The sequence below is a fragment of the Leuciscus leuciscus genome (genome assembly GCF_965113295.1).
Source record: "Leuciscus leuciscus genome assembly, chromosome: 13".
NCBI lineage: Eukaryota > Metazoa > Chordata > Actinopteri > Cypriniformes > Leuciscidae > Leuciscus > Leuciscus leuciscus.
In genome coordinates this window covers 32,291,911-32,317,283 of record NC_138737.1, presented here as the reverse complement: position 1 = coordinate 32,317,283, position 25,373 = coordinate 32,291,911, and positions in this window count along the sequence as shown.

Below are 25,373 nucleotides of genomic sequence, written 5' to 3'. Positions count from 1 at the left end.
GTAACGGGATATTTTGTTCAGGTGACGTCTGTTTATTTGTTAGTTTAGCCACGGTGTTAAATAAAAACCTTGGATTATTTTGGTTGTTTTCTATTAGTTTGCGGAGGTGCTCAGCCCTGGCCGCTTTTAGGGCCTTTTTATAACGTGACATACTGTCTTTCCACGCGATTCTAAAGACCTCTAAATTAGTTTGTTTCCATTTACGCTCTAAAATACGGGTTTCTCTCTTTAAAACATGCGTAGTATTGTTATACCATGGTGCTTTATTTTTTTACCATGTAGTGATCAGTGACTTCATCACTTTGTGGAATGATATCTATATCGGTTGGATCGGTTCCATGTGATATAATTAAATCGAGTGTATGATTAAGACGATGTGTTGGTCCGATGACGTTTTGCTTGACCCCAAATGAATTTAATAAATCTGTAAACGCAGCTCCTAACGCATCATTTGGATTATCTACGTGTATGTTAAAATCTCCAACAATTAATGCTTTATCGACATTGACTAATAGGTCTGAGAGAAAATCTGCAAACTCTTTTAGGAAATCAGCGTAAGGCCCTGGCGGTCTATATACGGTAGCCAAGGCTAGAGATAATAGTGATGTTTTTCTAACATCTAAGAGCGTAACATTTAGTACAAGTACTTCAAATGAAATAAACTTATAACCCGTTTTCTGAGTAACATTTAGAATATCTCTATAAATGGTTGCAACACCTCCGCCACGACCAATCAGACGGGGCTCATGCTTATAACAGTATCCAGGAGGAGTAGACACATTAATACCGAAATAATCATTTGGTTTAAGCCAGGTTTCAGTAAGGCAAAGTACATCGAAGCTATTATCTGTGACTATTTCATTTACAATAACTGCCTTAGGTGTGAGTGATCTAATGTTTAGAAGACCTAGCTTTAGAAATAGTTTTTGTTTACTAATAGCAACATTTTCTGTTTTAATAACAATTAGATTTTTCCTAGATCCTGCATTAGATTTATTATTTGATCTCACTAAACGAGGAATAGACACGGTTTCTATGCAATGTTCTACACTAGTATTTATATCAGTTGAATTGGAGCAGCAGAGACTATGATTTGGACTTTTGGTTACTAGTCAAAGGGTATTTAACTTTTTAGAGATGTTATCTGACAGAAGAGCCGCTCCGAATCTGCTTGGGTGTAAGCCATCAGCACGGAAAAGCCTAGGACGCTCCCAAAACAGATTCCAATTATTTACAAAGAGCAGTTTCTGCTCATTGCACCATGACATTAACCATTCATTTAGCGCAAATAATCTGCTGAACTTTTCATGCCCTAGTCGGTACGTGGGAAGCGGTCCTGACACAATGATCGTTGTTTCAGGCGATGTGCTGCGTACCGTATCGAATAGATTCCTGAAGTCTTTCTTCAGAATCTCCGTCTGGCGCAGCCTGATGTCGTTCACTCCCGCGTGCAGGACCACAGTTCCGACGCGCTCGTCACCGTTCAGGATCTCGGGAACGCGAGCAGCGATTTCAGAAACACGAGCACCAGGAAAGCAGTGACTTTGCACCTTACTTTTACCTAACGTAGCGTGTACGTGCCGAACGATGGAATCGCCGATGATCACAGCATCGTGTTCTGTTTCGCGTAGAGGGGAGAAGCGGTTTTGTGTGGATAACTCGAAAACCGGGAGGGTCGGAGAAAGTCTTGGTCTAAACCTGACTCGCGTCTTCCGCTGCGGAACCACCCAGGCTTCGTGGTGGCGTGTTGGAGCCGGAGTGAACGAGACCATGGCTGATTGCGACCGATGCTGAGGAACGCACGGAGTAGACGCGGTCGGAGTCAGCGGGTTAGTAACGTTAAACACTGATTTGTGTGCATCGGCACGTGATGTTTCAAGAGCCAAACACCGGTCTCTCAGCTCGGCCTGTCTCAATAAAAGGTTGTGGATCTGTTTCTCAACAGCTTCCAGCTCAGACTGCAGTGCGTGCAGCTCAAATGTGTCCTCACCTGCACCAAACGGTAGACTACTTACATCTGATATATTCGCCATTTTAACAGATGGACAGTGAGTTAGCAACGAAGCTACCAGTGATGCTATCAATATTAATACTAATTTATATTATAAGTTTGTTTGTTTGTAAGTGAGTGTGGAGAAGACGCGTTCAGCCGTGATCCACGGACGTAACCTTTAAGAGTATGCAGCGTTGGATCACTAATAGGCTTGAGACGCGTCTGCTCAACAGTCCGCGTTGTAACTATGAGGTTTTTTTTTTTTTTTTTTTTAGTGGTAGGGGTGTAGAGTAGACGCACGATAGGCGAAAAAAAAATAAAAATGTTTGTTTATAAGTGAGTGTGGAGAAGACGCGTTCAGCCGTGATCCACGGACGTAACCTTTAAGAGTATGCAGCGTTGGATCACTAATAGGCTTGAGACGCGTCTGCTCAACAGTCCGCGTTGTAACAATGAGGTTTGAGCAGTAGTGCTTCTCAGTGAGGAAAAGTAGAAAATCTTCGTTGTAAGCGAGTTTAAAGAGAAAAATCAAGAATTATAAATCAAATCGATAGAGCTCCAAAAACAACAACGCATTCAGACGCGACGCATGATAATAACAGGACAAGACATTACTCACCGTGTTTGTTGAGTGATTCTTACTCACCTGAGCTTTTATGAACTCAAAGGCGCGAGAGAAAATAAAAAAATAAAAATAGCTGAGCGCACGGGTGGCGCTAACAGGCTAGCGAATTACCAGCGTGTTGTGTTAGTAGTAACGGAAGCCAGCGATGTTGGGTAAGCTGTATTTAGTAGTAGTATAAACAACTAGAAATTGTAGTAAATGATGGTTCAAAACAAGGAAATACGAGGCTATACGAGGCTAATACGGAGCTTACAGCACCGAAGCAGACAAACTCACAGCAGACAGCGAGGCAGACAGGAGCAATCGAGCGAAATCGAGCGAAATCACAGGAAGAGCTGCCCCCAGGAATGCCCTCCACAATGGGTCGGTTCTCATTTAGCCCAAGGGCCAGCTCTTCTGCCGGGGTATAACGTGGGGGTGCAGGACCACCACCTGTTTTTTTCTGCTCCGCCTTTTCCTTGGTTGCAGATAACCATAAACAGACAAACACATCATTTAAAATGTCTTTGCTAAAAGAGACTAATCAGTAGAAGTAGAAAAGATTACCAGTTTGAAGAATATTCTTGTACTTCACTTTTACTTGTTCCCATGTTCTAGTGGGTCCTGAGGTGGCTCTGACATTAAGCAATTATGAAATTATTAAAATACAAGAATATATACTGTAATAAGTGATATAACCATAACATGGAACACTTACGCATTTAATTTGTCTGTTACTTTTTGCCAGCCCTCTCTCCTGGCTTTTGCACACTTTGATTCCCAGTGTTCCCTGGCGTTTTAATTATATTTTTCAAACTCTGCATACCCTTCCAGTAAAAATTCCTGCTCTGCTGCGTTGAAAAACTGAGCGCGCTCTTTGGCCATGGTGAGCAGCCAATAGCAGCGTTGCTGATCAATGTTTCTACTATCGATACATATCCCCTTTTAAACCAGAGCGTGAACGCGCAATTATCTCACTAACTCAATCCAGCTATACTAATCATATCCGGCAGGTGTGTTCGAAGAACCAAATTAGTCAGATCATGATTAGCACGATGATATCATCTTGGATGTCTCGTTTGATCTCAGATGTTTTAAGCAACGTACGAAGAACGGGCCCCAGTTGCTATGACAGCAAGTCCAGGATGAGCGTCGAAGACCCAAACAATCCAAGATCATGCCAAATCGCCAACAATCAAATCCAGCTAACTGAGTTCTTCGACGCTCATCCTGGACTTGCTGTCATAGCAACTGGGGCCCGTTCTTCGTACGTTGCTTGAAACATCCAAGATCAAATTATGAGACATCCAAGGTGATATCATCGGCCTAATCATGATCTGACTAATTTGTTTCTTCGAACACACCTGCCAGTTATGATTAGTATAGCTGGATTGAGTTATCTGAGATAACTGCGCGTTCATGCGCTGGTTTAAAAGGGGATATGTATCGATAGTAGAAACATTGATCAGCAACGCTGCTATTGGCTGCTCACCATGGCCAAAGAGCGCGCACAGTTTTTCTCCGCAGCAGAGCAAGAGTTATTGAAGGTTATGCAGAATATGAAACCTTAATTAAAACGCCAGGGAACACCTCAAAGTGTGCAAAAGCCAGGAGAGAGGGCTGGCAAAAAGTAGCAGACAAATGAAATGCGTAAGTGTTCCATGTTATGGTTATATCACTTATTACAGTGTATATTCTTGTATTTTAATCATTTCATAATTGCTTAATGTCAGAGCCACCTCAGGACCCACTAGAACAGTGTTCTTCAACCCTGCTCCTGGAGGACCCCCAACACTGCAAGTTTTCTTTGTCTCCCTAATCAAACACACCTGATTCAACTCATCAGCTCATTAACCCATGTGATAATGAGTTGATGAATTGAATCCGGTGTGTTTGATTAGGGAGACAAAGAAAACCAGCAGTGTTGGGGGTCCTCCGGGAGCAGGGTTGAAGAACACTGCACTAGAACATGGGAACAAGTAAAAGGGAAGTACAAGAATATTCTTCAAAATGGTAATCTTTTCTACTTCTACTGTTCTTTGTCTCTTTTACAAAAGAAAAGCACCGTTAAATGTGTTTGTCTGTTTATAACAGCAACCAAGAAAAAGGCTGAGCTGAAAAAAAAAAAAACAGGTGGTGGTCCTGCTCCCTCACATTATACCACATTATACCCCAGCAGTAGAGCTGGCCCTGGGGTTAAATGTGAACCGACCCATTGTGGAGGGCATCCCTGGGGGCAGCTCTTCCTCAGACCAACAGCCAGGAACCAGTAGCAGCAACACCTTCATTACTGGTAAATGAGCTTTAAATGATCTTGCTACACTGTAAAATATATCTTTTTTTTTGCCGCATTAAATTAAGTAGGCCTATATAATCCAAATGGCTGGTACAGTAATTTCAGCTGTTAAATATTGAGTAGTGATCAATTGCTTTGACTTGTGAAGGTGAAAACTGCTGAACTTAATGTAAGAATATTTTGCCATGAGTTACTGATCACATTTGTTCATATAGTGTAGTTCATTGTAATGCCATTGTGTTTCCTCTTTTGTGCAGTTTTACATAATACACCAACACTTGTACCTGTTCCCAAGAAAGTAGTGGCTGAAATATGTGCAGTAAGTGGACTTTTTCTAACTTTACATCAAAAGGGAAGAAAGTGCAACACTTTGTAATGCCCATTTGTTTCCATTGCACAGGACAGTGAAGAAACCCTCTCAGATGACTGTCCTTTGGAGGAAGTACTTGTAAGTGCATAAATAACTTTACTTCATTTATAGTAACTTGTGTACATATTATTTCTGACTGCAATATGAGTTGCAGGAGGAAAGGCCTACTGCACAAAGTGATACAGAGGTGGGCAGTGTAGTAACCTACTTGTACTTTTTATTTTTGTTGCATGAGGCTTGTGTTGACAGTTCTTTTTTATTTTTTTATTTTTTTTTATTCTTTTTATCCAAACATGGCACAGGGTGATATCCGTATATAAACGGAATCTACAACAGAAAATTTAGTATTTTGACCTGAAAAAACAGAAAAATGAAGGGGAGAAATAGAACTTGACACCTTAAAGAAGAAAAAACTGGCACTAGAGATTGAGTTGCTTCAAAAGGAACTTCAGAGTAAGTGCTAAATACACTATTTCACACAGAGTACTATTGCTGACCTTGGATAACAATATATCTTATTGCAGGCAAAAGATGACCATCATTGGCTTTTCTTGACAAAGAATAATTGAAATAAAACTCAAGGAACTAAGCATGTTGTCTTGTCTTCTATTCATTTAATGAAGGTTTTTGTTTAAAAAAAAAAAAAGGTTGGTCCAAGTGCACTGGCTGGAGGTCATCATCAGGCTGCACCTCCACCACAGGGGTCCTCTCCTTTCTGATGGTGGCACTATTGTGGAGTATGGCACATGCAACAATAATGTCACAGGCCCTGTCAGGTGCAACCCTCAGACACTGAAATCTTTCCTTTAGTTGCCCAAAGGTCATTTCAATGCGTGCCCTTGTCCTGGCTAGAGCTGCATTGAAACGGGTTTGGGTCAGGGAATGGCGTCATGAAATACTGCCTGCAGGTATAGCCCCTGTCACCAAGCAGGTTCCCGTCGTAAGCACCTGGAAAAATGCAGTTTTGTTAGGCTCAGAATAAATGTATGTAATACAGTGAGCTTGATATTAAATATTTCCTTACCACGTTCAAATAATGTGCATAAATGTGACTCTCTGAAAATCCTGGAGTCATGCACAGAACCAGGCCATTTTGCTTCCACATTTGTGATGTAGGACATGGAGTCACACACCATCTAAGATATTTTTAATCAGTCAACTGCATACTTTTTGATTACATTACTTTTTGTATTATTTGATATATTCTGGACTCGCTTCTCCAAGGTAAATGGTGAATTGTTTGATGTCAGGCTGCATGCTCAGAAAGCGGCAGTGGATTGTGCAGCGTGAGACCACCTTCAGCGACAGGTTCTTGTCGTAAAAACGGACAAGACATGGCTGCGAAAGACTTCCCGTATCACCTCCGCTTATAAAGCCGGGATCTAATCCTGTTAACATGAAATAAGCCTGCTCCCGAGCAGGTTTAAGCTTGGGCACCTGTTGCTATGACAGCAAGTCCAGGATGAGCGTCGAAGAACCAAACAATCCAAGATCATGCCAAATCTCCAACAATCAAATCCAGCTAACTGAGTTAGCGACGTACGAAGAACGGGCCCCTGGGGCCTGTTTCAGAAAGGAGGTTCAACTGAGTTGACTTACCCTGAGATGGGAAACTCTGAGTTTTCGGTTACAGAACAGTGGAAATTAGTTAGTTCAATCAACTCTGAGTTGACTGACTCTGAGTTAAGCGCGTGCACCACCACTATAAAAAGCCATTATCAATGGAGTGCAGATATTATGAGTCACCATGGTAACAGCGCCAGACAAAAAGAGGTCTGCATATTTCTCACCAGCTTCTGCAAGCGTAAGAAGACATATTATTATTTTTTAAATATCGGCTGCAGCAGCGAAGGACAACTAGAGTTAGCTAGGGAGAAAATAGTTGCTCGAGTCAATGCGTATGTTTACATTTTAATTAGTTATACAGTGTTGGGTGTAATTAATTACCAAGTCATCTAAATACTGTCATTTAATTAAAGGGATTACTCTTAATTCTTCTGTAATTTGAAGTCAAATCTGATGTAATTGCATTAGACTATAGAACAATTCTGTATATTTAACATACATTTTTAAAAGGTATATTTTTTATGTAACCTTCTCCCTCTACACACTTTGGTCAATTCAAGAATAATCCATGCAATTGTATATTGTTTATTTGAAAGCATTAAAAGTGCAGTTTCTTGTCTCTCCTTGTATTGTTCAAGTGGTTGAGGTTGATATGGGATTTATTAATAAGTAGACCAATACTTTCTAAAGATAGTCATTATTACATGAATCTAATTACACGGTTGAAGATGTCATTTGTAGTTAGTAATTAATAACTATTTTAGAGTAACTTACCCAACTGTTATAATATCAGAGGTGAAACTGGAAGAACAGTATGTTATTCAACCTAATTTTAATTTTCATGGGTGCAATCCTGCAGGTATTAAAAGAACATGGCAGCAGCTGAAAATTAAATATAAGAACATAATTCAATCAGGTAAGGTTTGAGCATATCATGGGTGTAGGCTACCTGAATTTACAAATATTTGACATATTAAATAACTAAATAGCATCCCAGTGTCTAGCAGTGCAGCAGCATTTTTGGCTGGGGGAATTCCTGGAGGGACTTCAGAGCCAGTCACTCCCGAAGATCCAAGGGCCTTCATAAAATGTAAGAGGTTTACATATGTGTTATTTCTTATATAGGCTATTTTTGATATTTCCATTTATTTTACTTTGGGTTGGGTTTTTTGTTGGTCCCAACAGATTCCGATGGTAATATCTGTCTTTTGGAGCCTCCTGTCCCAACAAAACCTGCAGGCAGTTGTAAGTAGCCTACTCAATACACCAGAAATTATGACAAATAGTGTTATAAAGTGTACTCATCTTCACAGGACGATGGGGATAATGTTATGTGTCACATCAAACAATCTACACATTCAGATTTTTTCACATTTTTATGTGGAGTAGAATCTAAGTTTAAAGCTAAGTATAAATGGGTAGTCTTATCTCTCCCCCCGCCCCCAAAGTGGAAGAACAGCAGGAGGACGGTCCATCAACTTCTGTTGCACAGATGAACAGAGTTCAGTGATTTTCAGTAAATGCCAAAGTTTAATTCTGTAGAATTTGTTTAGAACTACATTATGTAACTCTAATCTACTACTGTATATTCAGTTGCCAGTTAAGGAGTTAATAGACTTCATCTTATTTAAAAAATTGAAAAAAAAAAAAAACAGTAAAAATAGCAATATTGTATTTATTAATTAAAGATTAATTGTATTAATAAAAATGTACTGAAAGAATGAATGAGGTGTTTAAACACCACTTCCTCTTTAAAAAAGGGGAGGAGACCGAAAGAAACTCTGGGTTTACCGAAGAAAACCTGCTCCCGGCCAGGTTAGGTTCACAGAGTAAGTTACCATGGTAACTGACTCTGAGTATAAGTTACCTCTCTTTCAGAAACGGGCTTGACTTACTCTGCTTTCTCAGGTTTAACATACCTCCCATTCTGAAACAGAAAACCCAGAGTTTCCCTCATTTCAGGGTTAACATACTCTGAGTTTTCACTTAACCTCCTTTCTGAAACAGGCGCCCCTGGTCTTTTCACGATCGGATAGCTATCCGATCTGAGAAAACGCATGAAGTGGCCAGGTGTAAACAGCCCCGGAAATCATTCTAATATTCTGATTTATTATGAGTGTTGGAAACAGTTCTGCTGCCTAATATATTTGATGAATAAAAGGTTAAAAAGAACTGCATTTATTAAAAAATATATATAATTTCTAATAATATAAATCTTCTTTACTATCACTTTTTTTTAAATCAATTTAACACATCCTTGCTGAATAAAAGTATTGATTTATTAAAAAAATAAAAAAATAAATACTGACCTCAAATTACTGACCAGTAGTGTATATTGTTGTTACAAAAGATTTCTATTTTTAAAAAAATTGCTTTTTTTTTTTTTTACTTTTTATTCATCAAAGTATCCTAAAAAAAGTATCACAGGTTATGAAAACATATTAAGCAGCAGAACTGTTTCCAACTTTGATAATGAATCATCATATTAGAATTATTTCTAAAGGATCATGTGATAGACTGGAGTAATGATCCTGAAAATTCAGCTTTGCATCACAGAAATAAATGATCATTTAAACCAATTATTTTAAATTGTAAAAATATATCACAATATTACTTTTTTTTTCTGTATTTTTGATCAAATAAATGCAGGCTTGATGAGCAGAGGAAACTTCTTTCAAAAACATTAAAAATACTAATACTTATACTTGCCCTGTAATACATGTATTCTTTGTTTTAGATGTTATTAACTTAAATTCTTATGAATAATAAAAATGTTGTAATGTCTATTTGTTATTTATGGCCTGTACGCCTCATTATTGATCTGAGCTTCTACATCTTGAATTCGAATAACATTCGATAAAACATAATTGCTGGATTATTTTGACTATAATATATAAGCAGATGAAACATAGTAGGCCTATACACTGTTTATCACAGATTACTTTGGACCAAAGTTACCATATTATAATTAATTATTATATAGTTCTATTCATTCATTTTATTTAAATTAGCACTGGTTAAAATGTATAAAGCATGAACAAGATATGAAACAATATTTATTAATAATACACAGTTTAAATATCACAAATATCAAATTGTATTTTCATTTGCGTCCTATGCTGGCTAATTACGACGTTTAACCTGTTATCATAATGAAATTCATGCATTTATTTGTCATTTAAACTGATGCAAACAGGGAAAGAGAGTAGAAAACACTTATTATCCTGTCGCCCCCTCTAGTGGACAGCATTAAGTATTACGGCCTTCATTGCTCAGATAACTCAAGTCGATGGATTTTTTGGGAAAGTCTGACCAGTTAGAAGCAAGTTAGACCAGTCTGAGGGTCTGAGCTGAGTTTGGTGAAGCATCAAAGTTCTAGGCGGAGTCAATTTCTCATAATAATAATAACAATTAATCCCAAACCTGGTCATTTTGTCAGTATTTAATTTACGTTCACTGATTCTGGCTTCTCTCTTTTCTGTCTCTTTCTTTTCAAGTGAACTGAGTAGGCTACACATGCTTAAATTCAAAAAATATAAACTTTATTTCTATTCAAAATTATTTATAGCCCATAGGCTATATGTCACACACGCCTACCTGCCTTTTGATGTAAATAAAAGACTAGAGTGGTAAATGTTACGGACATATTATCATGGTACAGTTCAGCCTATTATTGATTTTTATTTCCACTTCCCTTTTATCCAAAGAGACGGAACTATTTGCACTGTATTTATCAATGGGAAATATGCTAATATAATCTGTCATATACTGTGGCTCACATTAATGGGGTTGCTTGCAAGTCGCAGCAGCACGAATTACTTGACCAGCAACATATTTCTAAATCAAATAGTGTGTGTAGTTAACAGTGAGTGGTGGTTTCAGACATTATTTCATTAAAGGGCATTTGTCAGTGCCGCACTCGTAGCCTACTGACTCTTATTCTGCCTGACAGAAAGAAAAGCTCACAGCTTACTGAAGGCGGAGCGGTTTGACCAATCAGATGAAAGGGGCGTTTCAGCGCCGCCCACGTGTGCAAATGAAATATCGAACCCATAAACCGACTTGTAAACCATAAACGAAAAATGAAAAATCTAGCCAAAATCTAGCCCAAAAAAACGAATAAACGAGCTGGTTTTCATTTCTCCTTATTCCATTCTAAACAGGAAATGAAATGATCAAAAAGTGCACGGACCCTATGACTAGATGTCGCCTTGGCTACGGCAGTTTGGAATATTCTGGGCTCATCTGATTTTTTTGTACATAGCATAACCTACTTTGTTATGATTTTAGTATCATAATGATTAATAAATGCACGCACAATTATCATGAACTTGATTTGAACAAATGCCTATCAACTTGTGTGTGCAAAATTCAGAATTAAATGAATGTGCAGCAATTTGTACAAATAGAGAGTCTGTAGGCCTATACTGTTGTAGCCATTAAATAAGCGCATTTATTTTCATATTTGTTAAAATGTTATAATGTTATTTTTTTCCCCATGTATGTTGATTTATGAAAAGTGAACAGCACGAGTAAAAGTGAATTTCGTTTTGTATAAATTGTATCTTAATTTTAATACATTTTTCATCAGCCTGTATTTAATAAATAAGATAAATAAGATTAAATAAATAATAAAAAAAAAAAAGATAATCTTGCATTGCACGTTAACTGGAGCGCATCTCATCCTAACTTAACGAAACTCATTGTATGCCTCACACACAGACATGAGAAATACATCAAATACACAAAGCTTGAAATGTCTTTAAACGACATAATTCAAAACGAAAAGAAAAAGGCTACTCTCTGATTATGTAATCCATTATGTGCATTTCTCTCTATAGGCGCGTTCACTATACGGCGATCGTCAACTTCATCTTTGCAGCCGAGTCGACACTGTCAGAAAACACTAGATTATTAATAAAAATCAATGCACGCGTCACCGGATTTACAAATGCACATCTTGCTTGTTGCACCCACACATATTATGTCGAAAATAACGAGATATTATGTTGAAATAACATTATTAATAATAATACATATTTTATAATATTTGATTGAATGCTGAATGTTGCGCTTGTTCAGTTAATAAAATGAAAACTTTAATTGTGATCATTAAAATAATTGAATATGAAATATTTAGTGTCCAAGTTTTGCTAATTAATTAATTAATATATGTAAGGCATTCGTTCCAATCAACTGCCTTAGCCAAGGCCACGTCTAGTGTATATATCTATGACTTGATCAGTCAAATGAAATACAATAAACGTATAAATAAATATTACAAATTAAAAACCGATCGGAAATGTGGTCGAATTTTCTAATACTATTATTTGATGACAACAATAGATTTGTAAAACAAAATCCAGCCATTTGTGTTTTTTTGTTTATTTTTTTTAAAGCAAAAAACCAAGCTGCACCCTTTTTTAAATGTCCTCTTTCATTCCGAAAGAGAATAATTTTCAGATTGTAAATATTTAAAATGATTGAATGATTTGATTGTGTCATTATGATGAAGAAACAAGGCAAAAAGTGTCAAAAAACCATTTGTGGAAGGCATCCGATGAGTGTCAACCCGGCCAGATCAGCAAGTGCATCAAGGCAACCACGATTAGCCGGTGCACCAGCCAGCAAAGTGATTCAATGGTTCATAGGTGTAGCTCGCAGCCTCATCGCCCTACCCTCCACATTCTAAAGAGTGTACAGGCGGTTATTTATATAGGGCAGATAAGCCCTGTGTTTCTCTTCGACGGTAACTGTAAATTGAATTCAAGCTGCGATTTTTGAAGTTGGATATACTCGCGCGGGCAAATACAGATGTGTTAAACACGATAAAAACACAAATTGTACCTTTATTCGTTAATACAGTCGGTATTTCCCACAATGATTCTGCTTTGCTATTGGCCCACGTCACGATCAGTAAGCGCTGCTATTGGCGGTCACGATTATTAAGTATGAAAATGAAAATTCTGTCAGTAATTCCTCACCCTCATGTTGTTCCAACCCCTTCGTTCATCTTCGGAACACAAATTAAGATATTTTTGATTAAATGACTAAATTGGACTATATTAACGATGTGTTTAATGAACTTTTCTGGGCCAGCAAGTTTCAAACCCTTAGAAGCCTGAAGAAGTCTCGTTCCGAACACATCGCGATATTTGGCATCAGTTCACTTCACGTGTGTCAGATGTTGGTAAGTAGTAAATACGCTGTCCGAATAATGTGTGATATATAATGTATTTTCTGTTTGTCGATATTAATCAGATTAGCTCACGTTCAGTCACGGCATTATATCTGTCATCTCCGTCCACTGAGGCTTTGCGTTTTATTGCTTTCTAATTCAAAACAGGGTGATTAAGTTACACTGCCTGTCACATGACGTGAGCATAGGCCTAAAGACCTTAAATCAGTTAATCATATTCATATCAGATTAAAAGTAGTACAATTAGTTCCAAAGTTGTATTTGTAGTAGAAGCACAGTACAAACAACACTTACCATGCTTTTACCACATTAACATTAGTTTTACTGTGGTAAGTGTAGTAAAAAGACAGTAATCACAAAACTTACCATGCTTTTACCACACTATTGGTAGTTTTAATGTGATACTTATTGTAAATGCACATTAACCACAACGCTTACCATGCTTTTACCACAGGAATGATGTAAAACAACATAATGATATTTTATTTTCTCTTTTTTCAGCTGAAAAGACCAAAAGGACCTTTCGGACTATTATTGTTTGAGGACAAGTAAACGGAGGAGACAGACAGCTGCAAAGGCAAATATTCGCAATGGTATATACATGTGTTGGTTCGAACCCTAAATCAAACATTTTATCAAGCATTTGTTGTTTCTTAAACCTTTTCTCGCAAAACCCATAGCCCAATCAGTACGAAGATAGTCTGAAAGTCTTAATAATTCACAAGATTTAACAAGTTGTCAAATTCGTACGATACTCGTACATATTTGTATACTCGTACACACACTGTCAGAAAGTTGATATTAATTGCATTGTATTGATTACAATTAGTGATGCACCGATGTGAAAATTGAGGCCGATACCGATAACCGATATTAATATTGCGGTTATGGCCGATACCGATATTTGCCGATGTCGATATCTCTGTATAGAAAACAAATTTTAATGATTATCAAATAAAGAGCTATTTTCCAAAACACTTTTTTTTTACTTTAGAAATGACTGATATTGGGCACCTTTACCTGTGTGCAAAATATGTCACATACGACACACATGCATTATACTGCATTGCATATACAGTAATGTGTGCTGGTCAACTTGTCTAAAATTAAGAAACCCTTAGAAAACAGTAAAAAGAAAAAAACACACAAAAAACAGGAACATTGTGTAAAATTAAGATAGGCTACTTTATTTATTATTCCAATATCCAAATATCGAGGGCTTGGAACCAGAGGGGCGTAAGTGGCATTTGACAAACTTTACAGGAGAGCCAAAACAAAATTTTGACCACACTTCAATCAACTGTATTTATTAACCTTCAACCACAACATTGCAACCACATACATACTTATATGAGTAAGTTCTTAAGTGAACATATTATGGAATATTAACACGATGAACATATTCTAAAACCTTGCAAAATCTTGAAAATATGGCAAAAACATCAAATACGCCTTTTTGGCACCAAACATTTCCAATTCTTGTAAAGAAAAATAGGGCGTATCTGCTGATCAATGCAGAAATGATTGGTCAAAACATTGGTTAAAAACACTCTAACTTCATAACTTTTCATTTTATTTAAAATACTGTATACATAGTCATTTCATCATTTCAAACTGTTTGTTTAACATTTCATTTCTAACCGTTTAATTTCAATTCTCATTTATGAGTTCACATTCATGTCAAACAGTTTAACATTTAATTTCAAACAGTTTAATTTCTCTTGTTTATTACACATTTCACTTTTTAGTTCACTTTAGTTGAACTAAAAAGTTCACTCACTGCCCACTGTCAGAGTGTTATAGAACTCTGCATAACAGTGAGGAATACTCCCATTGGTGCACAGGGTGAGTAGGTCTTTTTTCTTTAAGGCACTGATCACTGGAGGATTTTCATACAACGAGCTGGGGTGTGTGGTTCTGGTGCCTCTTGTTGCCTGTTGTGCCACCGTCAGTTTTCGGAAGGTTGGGGCGGTGAAATCATACTTGAAGAAGATTGTTTTTGGTTCATCTTTCGTGTAGCGGAACCATTTAATCTTCTGCCAATGAACTGATTGTCCCTCCTCATCTTTTGTTCTGTTTTTGAGTATGTGGTTGGAGAGGGACTTGAAGTCCAGAAAGTCCTTGTGTTCAAGTTCATGTACACTGTATGGGTCGTTCCTTCTTGCCATTCTCACAAGTGTGTAGTAGCCATCAGTAAATAGAAGTATGGGAGTAAATAGAAATGGGAGTAAATAGAAACTTTTCTTCTTGCAGTTTCCACTGCAGCATGCACACTATCACACTCCATGTCTAGTAGCCATCCATGATGGCTACTACACACTTGTGAGAATGGAAAGAAAGAACGACCCATAGTGTACATGAACTTGGACACAAGGACTTTCTGTACTTCAAGTCCCTCTCCAACCACATACTCAAAAACAGAACAAAAGATGAGGAGGGACAATCAGTTCATTGGCAGAAGATTAAATGGTTCCGCTACACGAAAGATGAACCAAAAACAATCTTCTTCAAGTATGATTTCACCGCCCCAACCTTCCGAAAACTGACGGTGGCACAACAGGCAACAAGAGGCACCAGAGGCACCAGAACCACACACCCCAGCTCATTGTATGAAAATCCTCCAGTGATCAGTGCCTTAAAGAAAAAAGACCTACTCACCCTGTGCACCAATGGGAGTATTCCTCACTGTTATGCAGAGTTCTATACTGTTCGTTGCTCAGACTCGCTCTCCCAGTTTAAAACTAGATTAAAGTCGCATCTCTTCAGCCAGGCATTCATATAATCCTACAGTTCAAACTACAATCCGGCCTGTAGCTCATAAATGCCAGAGGAGAACTGGCCCCCGACTGAGCCTGGGTTCTCCCAAGGTTTTTTTTCTCCATTAGGTCACCTGATGGAGTTTTAGGACACCATTAGGTCACTTGATGGAGTTTTTCGGTTCCTTGCCACTGTTGCCTTTGGCTTGCTCAGTTGGGGATATTTTGGGGATATTTAATTTAATTTTATCAATCAATAAATTCCTCTTGAAACAAACATTGTTGTATTATTTTAATTTAATACTGTGAAGCTGCTTAGATACAATCTGTATTGTGAAAAGCGCTATACAAATAAACTTGACTTGACTTGACTTGACTTGAATCGTATGGTAAATTAACTTATTTATAACTGTCTTAATTTATGTTTCAAGAACAATAGTAATTGCACATAGAGTAAGTCGAGACTTTCTTGTTTTACAGCAGAGAAGGAAGACCAGTCCTTATATCAACGCAAGCTAATCGAATAAGTCCTTTGTTTCGGGTGAGGAAGGAACATCTGGTGCCCAAAGAAGACAGAAAGCTGCGAGAGTCCATTGGTATGTCTTGTATTGAAACAATGCTGTAATATGTAGTACATAATTTGATGTTGACAATTTTACATTGTACAGGTTATCACTTGGTTTTTGACCAAGTGAAGCTCTTGAAACAAGTGACAGGAGAGTATGTAACTTGTCTGGAAAGTATCAGAGTCGCATTTGGCACGCGTGCCTTAGGTTGCCGACCCCTGGTCTAGCCTATAGTCTATGGTACCAATCACGTTAGTGAAGCCTGAGTAACATATACTGTAATCGGCATGGTCATGAATGCATGATCTTCATAAAAAATGATGATAGCCTAAAAAAAAACTGCTTAAAAAAAAAACTGCTTTACAACATTGGGTCTTAAAGGTGCTGTATGTAGCTTTTCTACTAAAACGAATCCTTTTTTTATTGCCTGTGTGTGAAGGGGTTGTAATATCACATTAAAATGATCCACTTTTCGGGTTTTGCTATTACCTCTGAAAGCAAGTATTCTTATGTTTATGTGAAGGTGCCGGGTCGGATTTACCGCGAAATCCAGTGACGTCACCTGCATGCGCGGAGCGCTCCCGAGCCTCTCGCCTCGTCTAGCCTACTGATTTTGCACTCAACAGCGACGACACTGCAACTTATGACATGGACTTGTGACTTATGCAACTTATGACATGTCTGATAACACTAAGAAACGACCTGCTCCCAGCACAACACAGACTCCAACACAAACTCCACATATTGATAAAAAAAACAATAAAACGTTTTTTTCTTTCTGCTGAAGCTCGTATTAAAGGCCAGACGTGAATCGGATGAACTTCGGGTGAAAAAACACGGATCAACATCGGCAGGGCGTTTGAATCGTGGAGAGACCTTATCTACAAACCTAGAATGTATACATTTCCTGAAGAAAATGTGAAGTAGTGCTTGCAGTGGCAAAATTCGGCACGGTTGATAGGGTTCCATTCTTATCATGGTACGAGCATGGAGCATTAGTTCAACGTCAAGCTGATAAAAGTAGCCTATTATTGTAACGTTGCAGTGGGAGTTTACCTGAGTTTCTAGCATGTTGTGGGATGCTCTCTCTGGTGTGTTGCGTGACGCGTCTCAGTCTGGCCGGTATCCACAGTGCTCGCTCCTAAATTCGAGCACGCGCAAGAGCACGCGCTTGTCAACGTATTGGTTGCAATCTGAAACATCACCGCTAGAGGCCGCTGAAAACTACATACAGCTCCTTTAAGTGGCTTGGAAATGCCACAAAAAAACCTAAAACTGTTTTTCTAAACCTAAAAGCGCCAGGTAAACTCCGAATGACACGACAGACAGCACTTTCCATCAAGTTCTCCGCATCTCCAATAGTGTAAAGGAAAGAGCCACTCGCAAATAATCTTAAGGTCAAGTCAAGTCAAGTCAAGTTTATTTGTATAGCGCTTTTCACAATACAGATTGCATCAAAGCAGCTTCACAGTATTAAATTAAAATAATACAACAAAGTTTGTTTCAAGAGGAATTTATTGATTGATTAAATTAAATTAAATATCCCCAAAATATCCCCAACTGAGCAAGCCAAAGGCAACAGTGGCAAGGAACCGAAAACTCCATCAAGTGACCTAATGGTGTCCTAAAACTCCATCAGGTGCCTTAATGGAGAAAAAAAACCTTGGGAGAACCCAGGCTCAGTCGGGGGCCAGTTCTCCTCTGGCATTGGATAGAGGCCGGATTGTAGTTTGAACTGTAGGATTATATGAATGCCTGGCTGAAGAGATGCGACTTTAATCTAGTTTTAAACTGGGAGAGTGAGTCTGAGCAACGAACAGTATCAGGAAGACTATTCCAGAGTTTTGGAGCCAAATGTGAAAATGCTCTCCCTCCTTTGGTGGTTCTGGATATCCTAGGTATGACCAAAAGCCTTGAATTTAGTGATCTTAAAGAGCGCGATGGATTATAGGGCGATAGAAGATCCGTTAAATAGACTGGAGCTAAGCCGTTTAGGGCTTTATAAGTCAGTAGCAATACCTTGTAATTAATACGGAACTTTATAGGTAACCAATGCAGTGATGATAAAATCGGTGTTATATGATCATATTTTCTTGATCTCGTAAGAACTCTAGCGGCGGCATTTTGGACTTACTGTAGCTTGTTTATTGAGGATGCAGGACAACCAGCTAATAAAGCATTACAGTAATCCAGTCTCGAGGTCATGAATGCATGAACTAACTTTTCTGCATCAGAAACTGATAGCATATTACGTAGCTTAGCAATGTTTCTAAGGTGGAAAAAGGCTGTTTTTGTAACATGTCAAGTCAAGTCAAGTTTATTTGTATAGCGCTTTTCACAATACAGATTGTATCAAAGCAGCTTCACAGTATTAAATTAAAATAATACAACAAAGTTTGTTTCAAGAGGAATTTATTGATTGATAAAATTAAATTAAATATCCCCAAAATATCCCCAACTGAGCAAGCCAAAGGCAACAGTGGCAAGGAACCGAAAAACTTCATCAAGTGACCTAATGGTGTCCTAAAACTCCATCAGGTGACCTAATGGAGAAAAAAAAACCTTGGGAGAACCCAGGCTCAGTCGGGGGCCAGTTCTCCTCTGGCAATTATGAGCTAGAGGCCGGATTGTAGTTTGAACTGTAGGATTATATGAATGCCTGGCTGAAGAGATGCGACTTTAATCTAGTTTTAAACTGGGAGAGCGAGTCTGAGCAACGAACAGTATCAGGAAGACTATTCCAGAGTTTTGGAGCCAAATGTGAGAATGCTCTCCCTCCTTTGGTGGTTCTGGATATCCTAGGTATGACCAAAAGCCTTGAATTTAGTGATCTTAAAGAGCGCGATGGATTATAGGGTGATAAAAGATCCGTTAAATAGACTGGAGCTAAGCCGTTTAGGGCTTTATAGGTCAGTAGCAATACCTTGTAATTAATACGGAGCTTTATAGGTAACCAATGCAGTGATGATAAAATCGGTGTTATATGATCATATTTTCTTGATCTAGTAAGAACTCTAGCGGCGGCATTTTGGACTAACTGTAGCTTGTTTATTGAGGATGCAGGACAACCAGCTAGTAAAGCATTACAGTAATCCAGTCTCGAGGTCATGAATGCATGAACTAACTTTTCTGCATCAGAAACTGATAGCATATTACGTAGCTTAGCAATGTTTCTAAGGTGGAAAAATGCTGTTTTTGTAACATATGAAATATGATTTTCAAAAGACAGGTTGCAATCGAGTATGACACCCAGGTCTTTTACTGTAGAGGATAAAGTAACAGGACATCCTATGATGTTAAAGTTGTATTGTGCGAGGTTTTGTGGGCGGTTTTTTGAACCGATAAGTATTACCTCTGTCTTGTCTGGATTTAATAAAAGAAAATTACGGGTCATCCAATCTTTCATATCTTTAACACACTCTGTCAATTTGGAAAATTTTGCGTTTTCATCCGGCCGTGATGAAATATATATTTGAGTGTCATCAGCATAACAATGGAAACTAATTCCATGTTTCCTTATAATATTTCCAAGTGGCATCATATATATTGAAAATAACAGAGGGCCTAATACAGATCCCTGCGGCACTCCATAGTTTACTGGAGTTATGATCGATTTTTCTCCATTTAAATAGACAAAATGGTAGCGGTCAGATAGGTATGATTTGAACCAGCTTAGTGCTTGTCCTTGAACACCAGTATAATTTTGTAATCGATCTAAGAGTAATGTATGATCTATAGTATCGAACGCAGCACTAAGATCAAGTAAAACTAGTATTGAGATACAGCCTTGGTCAAGAAGCTAAAAGTAAATCATTTGTGATTTTAACGAGCGCAGTTTCAGTGCTATGATGCGGTCTGAATCCAGACTGAAACTTTTCATAGATCTCATTTTGTTGCAAGAAAGAGCCCAGTTGAGCGGACACCACTTTTTCTAATATTTTAGACATAAATGGAAGATTTGAAATGGGTCTATAATTTGCTAGATTATTATGATCTAATTGTGGTTTCTTAATGAGAGGTTTTATAACTGCCAGTTTAAATGTTCTTGGAACATGACCTAAAGATAAAGATGAGTTAATAATATTGAGGAGAGGCTCTTCCACTACAGGTAACACTTCTTTCAGTAGTTTAGTTGGTATAGGATCTAATAAACATGTTGTTGTTTTAGATGAAGTGATAAGTTTATTTAACTCTTTTTGTTCTATAGTTGTAAAGCACTGTAATTGTTCTTTCGGGGTGATAATTGAAGCTGAATTATAAGGCGCGATTGAAGATTGAACGTTTATAATTGTGGTTCTGATGCTTTCTATTTTCTCAGTGAAGAAGTTCATGAAATCATTACTACTGAACTGTAACGGGATATTTTGTTCGGGTGACGTCTGTTTATGTGTTAGTCTAGCCACGGTGTTAAATAGAAACCTTGGATTGTTTTGGTTGTTTTCTATTAGTTTGCGGAGGTGCTCAGCCCTGGCAGCTTTTAGGGCCTTTTTATAACGTGACATACTGTCTTTCCACGCGATTCTAAAGACCTCTAAATTAGTTTGTTTCCATTTACGCTCTAAAATACGCGTTTCTCTCTTTAAAACATGCGTAGTATTGTTATACCATGGTGCTTTATTTTTCTCTCTGACCTTTTTTAATTTAATAGGTGCAACCACATCCAATGTTCTAGAGAGAATGGTGCTCATAGTGCTAGTTAGTTCTTCTAGTTCATCTGTTTGTTTGGGTTCAGGCAGCAGCTGAGACAGATTAGATAAGCAATTTGAGAAATTATCTATGGTGGATGGGAGGATTGTTCTGCCTGGTTGATAACGCGACGCCGCATGACATATTACAGCAGTACGTAATATGCAAGTTACCATGTAGTGATCAGTGACTTCATCACTTTGTGGAATGATATCTATATCGGTCGGATCGGTTCCATGTGATATAATTAAATCGAGTGTATGATTAAGACGATGAGTTGGTCCGGTGACGTTTTGCTTGACCCCAAATGAATTTAATAAATCTGTAAACGCAGCTCCTAACGCATCATTTGGATTATCTACGTGTATGTTAAAATCTCCAACAATTAATGCTTTATCGACATTGACTAATAGGTCTGAGAGAAAATCTGCAAACTCTTTTAGGAAATCAGCGTAAGGCCCTGGCGGTCTATATACGGTAGCCAAGGCTAGAGATAATAGGGATGTTTTTCTAACATCTAAGAGCGTAACATTTAGTACAAGTACTTCAAATGAAATAAACTTATAACCCGTTTTCTGAGTAACATTTAGAATATCTTTATAAATGGTTGCAACACCTCCGCCACGGCCAATCAGACGGGGCTTATGCTTATAACAGTATCCAGGAGGAGTAGACTCATTAATACCGAAATAATCATTTGGTTTAAGCCAGGTTTCAGTAAGGCAAAGTACATCGAAGCTATTATCTGTGACTATTTCATTTACAATAACTGCCTTAGGTGTGAGTGATCTAATGTTTAGAAGACCTAGCTTTAGAAATAGTTTTTGTTTACTAATAGCAACATTTTCTGTTTTAATAACAATTAGATTTTTCCTAGATCCTGCATTAGATTTATTATTTGATCTCACTAAACGAGGAATAGACACGGTTTCTATGCAATGTTCTACACTAGTATTTATATCAGTTGAATTGGTGCAGCAGAGACTATGATTTGGACTTTTGGTTACTAGTCAAAGGGTATTTAACATTTTGGAGATGTTATCTGACAGAAGATCCGCTCCGAATCTGCTTGGGTGTAAGCCATCAGCACGGAAAAGCCTAGGATGCTCCCAAAACAGATTCCAATTATTTACAAAGAGCAGTTTCTGCTCATTGCATCATGACATTAACCATTCATTTAGCGCAAATAATCTGCTGAACTTTTCATGCCCTAGTCGGTACGTGGGAAGCGGTCCTGACACAATGATCGTTGTTTCAGGCGATGTGCTGCGTACCGTATCGATTAGATTCCTGAAGTCTTTCTTCAGAATCTCCGTCTGGCGCAGCCTGATGTCGTTCACTCCCGCGTGCAGGACCACAGTTCCGACGCGCTCGTCACCGTTCAGGATCTCGGGAACGCGAGCAGCGATTTCAGAAACACGAGCACCAGGGAAGCAGTGACTTTGCACCTTACTTTTACCTAACGTAGCGTGTACGTGCCGAACGATGGAATCGCCGATGATCACAGCATCGCGTTCTGTTTCGCGTAGAGGGGAGAAGCGGTTTTGTGTGGATAACTCGAAAACCGGGAGGGTCGGAGAAAGTCTTGGTCTAAACCTGACTCGCGTCTTCCGCTGCGGAACCACCCAGGCTTCGTGGTGGCGTGTTGGAGCCGGAGTGAACGAGACCATGGCTGATTGCGACCGATGCTGAGGAACGCACGGAGTAGACGCGGTCGGAGTCAGCGGGTTAGTAACGTTAAACACTGATTTGTGTGCATCGGCGCGTGATGTTTCAAGAGCCAAACACCGGTCTCTCAGCTCGGCCTGTCTCAATAAAAGGTTGTGGATCTGTTTCTCAACAGCTTCCAGCTCAGACTGCAGTGCGTGAAGCTCAAATGTGTCCTCACCTGCACCAAGCGGTAGACTACTTACATCTGATATATTCGCCATTTTAACAGATGGACAGTGAGTTAGCAACGAAGCTACCAGTGATGCTATCAATATTAATACTAATTTATATTATAAGTTTGTTTGTAAATGAGTGTGGAGAAGACGCGTTCAGCCGTGATCCACGGACGTAACCTTTAAGAGTATGCAGCGTTGGATCACTAATAGGCTTGAGACGCGTCTGCTCAACAGTCCGCGTTGTAACTATGAGGTTTTTTAGTGGTAGGGGTGTAGAGTAGACGCACGATAGGCGAAAAAAAAGTGTTTGTTTATAAGTGAGTGTGGAGAAGACGCGTTCAGCCGTGATCCACGGACGTAACCTTTAAGAGTATGCAGCGTTGGATCACTAATAGGCTTGAGACGCGTCTGCTCAACAGTCCGCGTTGTAACAATGAGGTTTGAGCAGTAGTGCTTCTCAGTGAGGAAAAGTAGAAAATGTTCGTTGTAAGCGAGTTTAAAGAGAAAAATCAAGAATTATAAATCAAATCGATAGAGCTCCAAAAACAACAACGCATTCAGACGCAACGCATGATAATGACAGGACAAGACATTACTCACCGTGTTTGTTGAGTGTTTCTTATTCACCTGAGCTTTTATGAACTCAAAGGCGCGAGAGAAAATAAATAAATAAAAATAGCTGAGCGCAAGGGTGGCGCGTTAACAGGCTAGCGAATTACTAGCGTGTTGTGCGTCATGGTTGGGTAAGCTGTATTTAGTAGTAATATAAACAACTAGAAATTGTAGTAAATGATGGTTCAAAACAAGGAAATACGAGGCTAAGACGGAGCTTACAGCTCCGAAGCAAACACACTCACAGCAGGCAGCGAGAAAAATCAAGAATTATAAATCAAATCGATAGAGCTCCAAAAACAACAACGCATTCAGACGCGACGCATGCATAGACTGTAAAAAATATGGACAAAGCGTCTGTGACGTCACCCATAGACTTTCTGAAGAACGGGTTTGAAGCCGTTTATGGGGGGTATGGGCGGCGCCATCTTGGAAAATCTTGGGAAACCCTAACCCCGCCCACCTTCTGACGCAGCGCGCGTCACTCAGCTCGCTCTGCTACTCCGGTTATCTCTGTGTATATTTTAGGCAACGAAATATGTTATAAAACACCATACTAACTCTTTTCGTTTTCATTTAAAGAAATCTTAAACATTATAGCCACACAAATGTGGTTCAGGCAACGCGTATTGATTATATTCACTGCACATAACGTTTGCCTATTTATAACAAAACGAAATATAAAACACAAACCTGCCTCTTTTCGTTTTAAATATAATATAAAAATATTAAACATTTTAATATGGTCCAGGCAATATGTGCATTTGTACTAAACAACAGATGTTGCAGTAAACAACATTACAGATCATCTTCGTTGTATTAAAATTTAAAATGACAAAACTCAACCCAGTCTCTTTTTGTTAAATTTCAGTTTTATCAATATTAGCTATTATAAAAGTATAAGTAAAAGGTAAAGTTACAATAAGCTATACAAATAAAGCAAACAATTCAGTCAAACATAAAAAGTCATGCGCTCGATCTAGTCTAACCATACAACGGTACAAGTTAAATATAGCTTATAAAGTTATGAAACTTCCCCTCAGCCAAAACGATTGCCCACGAGACCAAAAATCGCCCGTTAGATATAGACAAGACGAATTATATCTCATGTTTAACCACTACAGAGACGCCAGAGTCAGCGGCAAACCTCAAAACGTCTAGCCGATGAAAGGCTGCTCCAGGCGGGGTACATCGCGCCGAGCGCCCGGTCATCGCTGGATCTCACAACTGGATACAATTTTCATAAATCTTTATAAATAAACCACAGATTTGAGCTTTAAACAACTACATTCTCGCCTGAAAAACTCTTAAAACTACATTTCATGATACAGAAACAGTAGTATTATATGTCAACTGTATTAAAAAATGGCGCTTCTTATGTTGTCATTCTGCCTTTCAGCTGTCAATCAAGCTGTCAATCAAAGTTAACCACGCCCTTATTGTCATACATTTTATATCTAAATACTATCTAAACTAACGAGTTAGAAAAAAATTCACTACCCTCGCCGTTGTCAGGCACTCGGAACCTATCGAAAAATCCAATAAAAGTCCATGGGACCAACCTGTAAAAACATGATTTTATGCTGTGAAAACGGACATTTTAACATGGGGGCTATGGACATTTGCTCCCTTTTGGGACCTTCCCCTAGCGGATTTTCGATGTATTGCAGTTTTTCGCACTTCCGGGTAGGCTTCATTTTTCAGATCAGAATGTTGCCCCTTGGACGCATGATAATAACAGGACAAGACATTACTCACCGTGTTTGTTGAGTGATTCTTACTCACCTGAGCTTTTATGAACTCAAAGGCGCGAGCGCGCGAGAGAAAAATAAATAAATA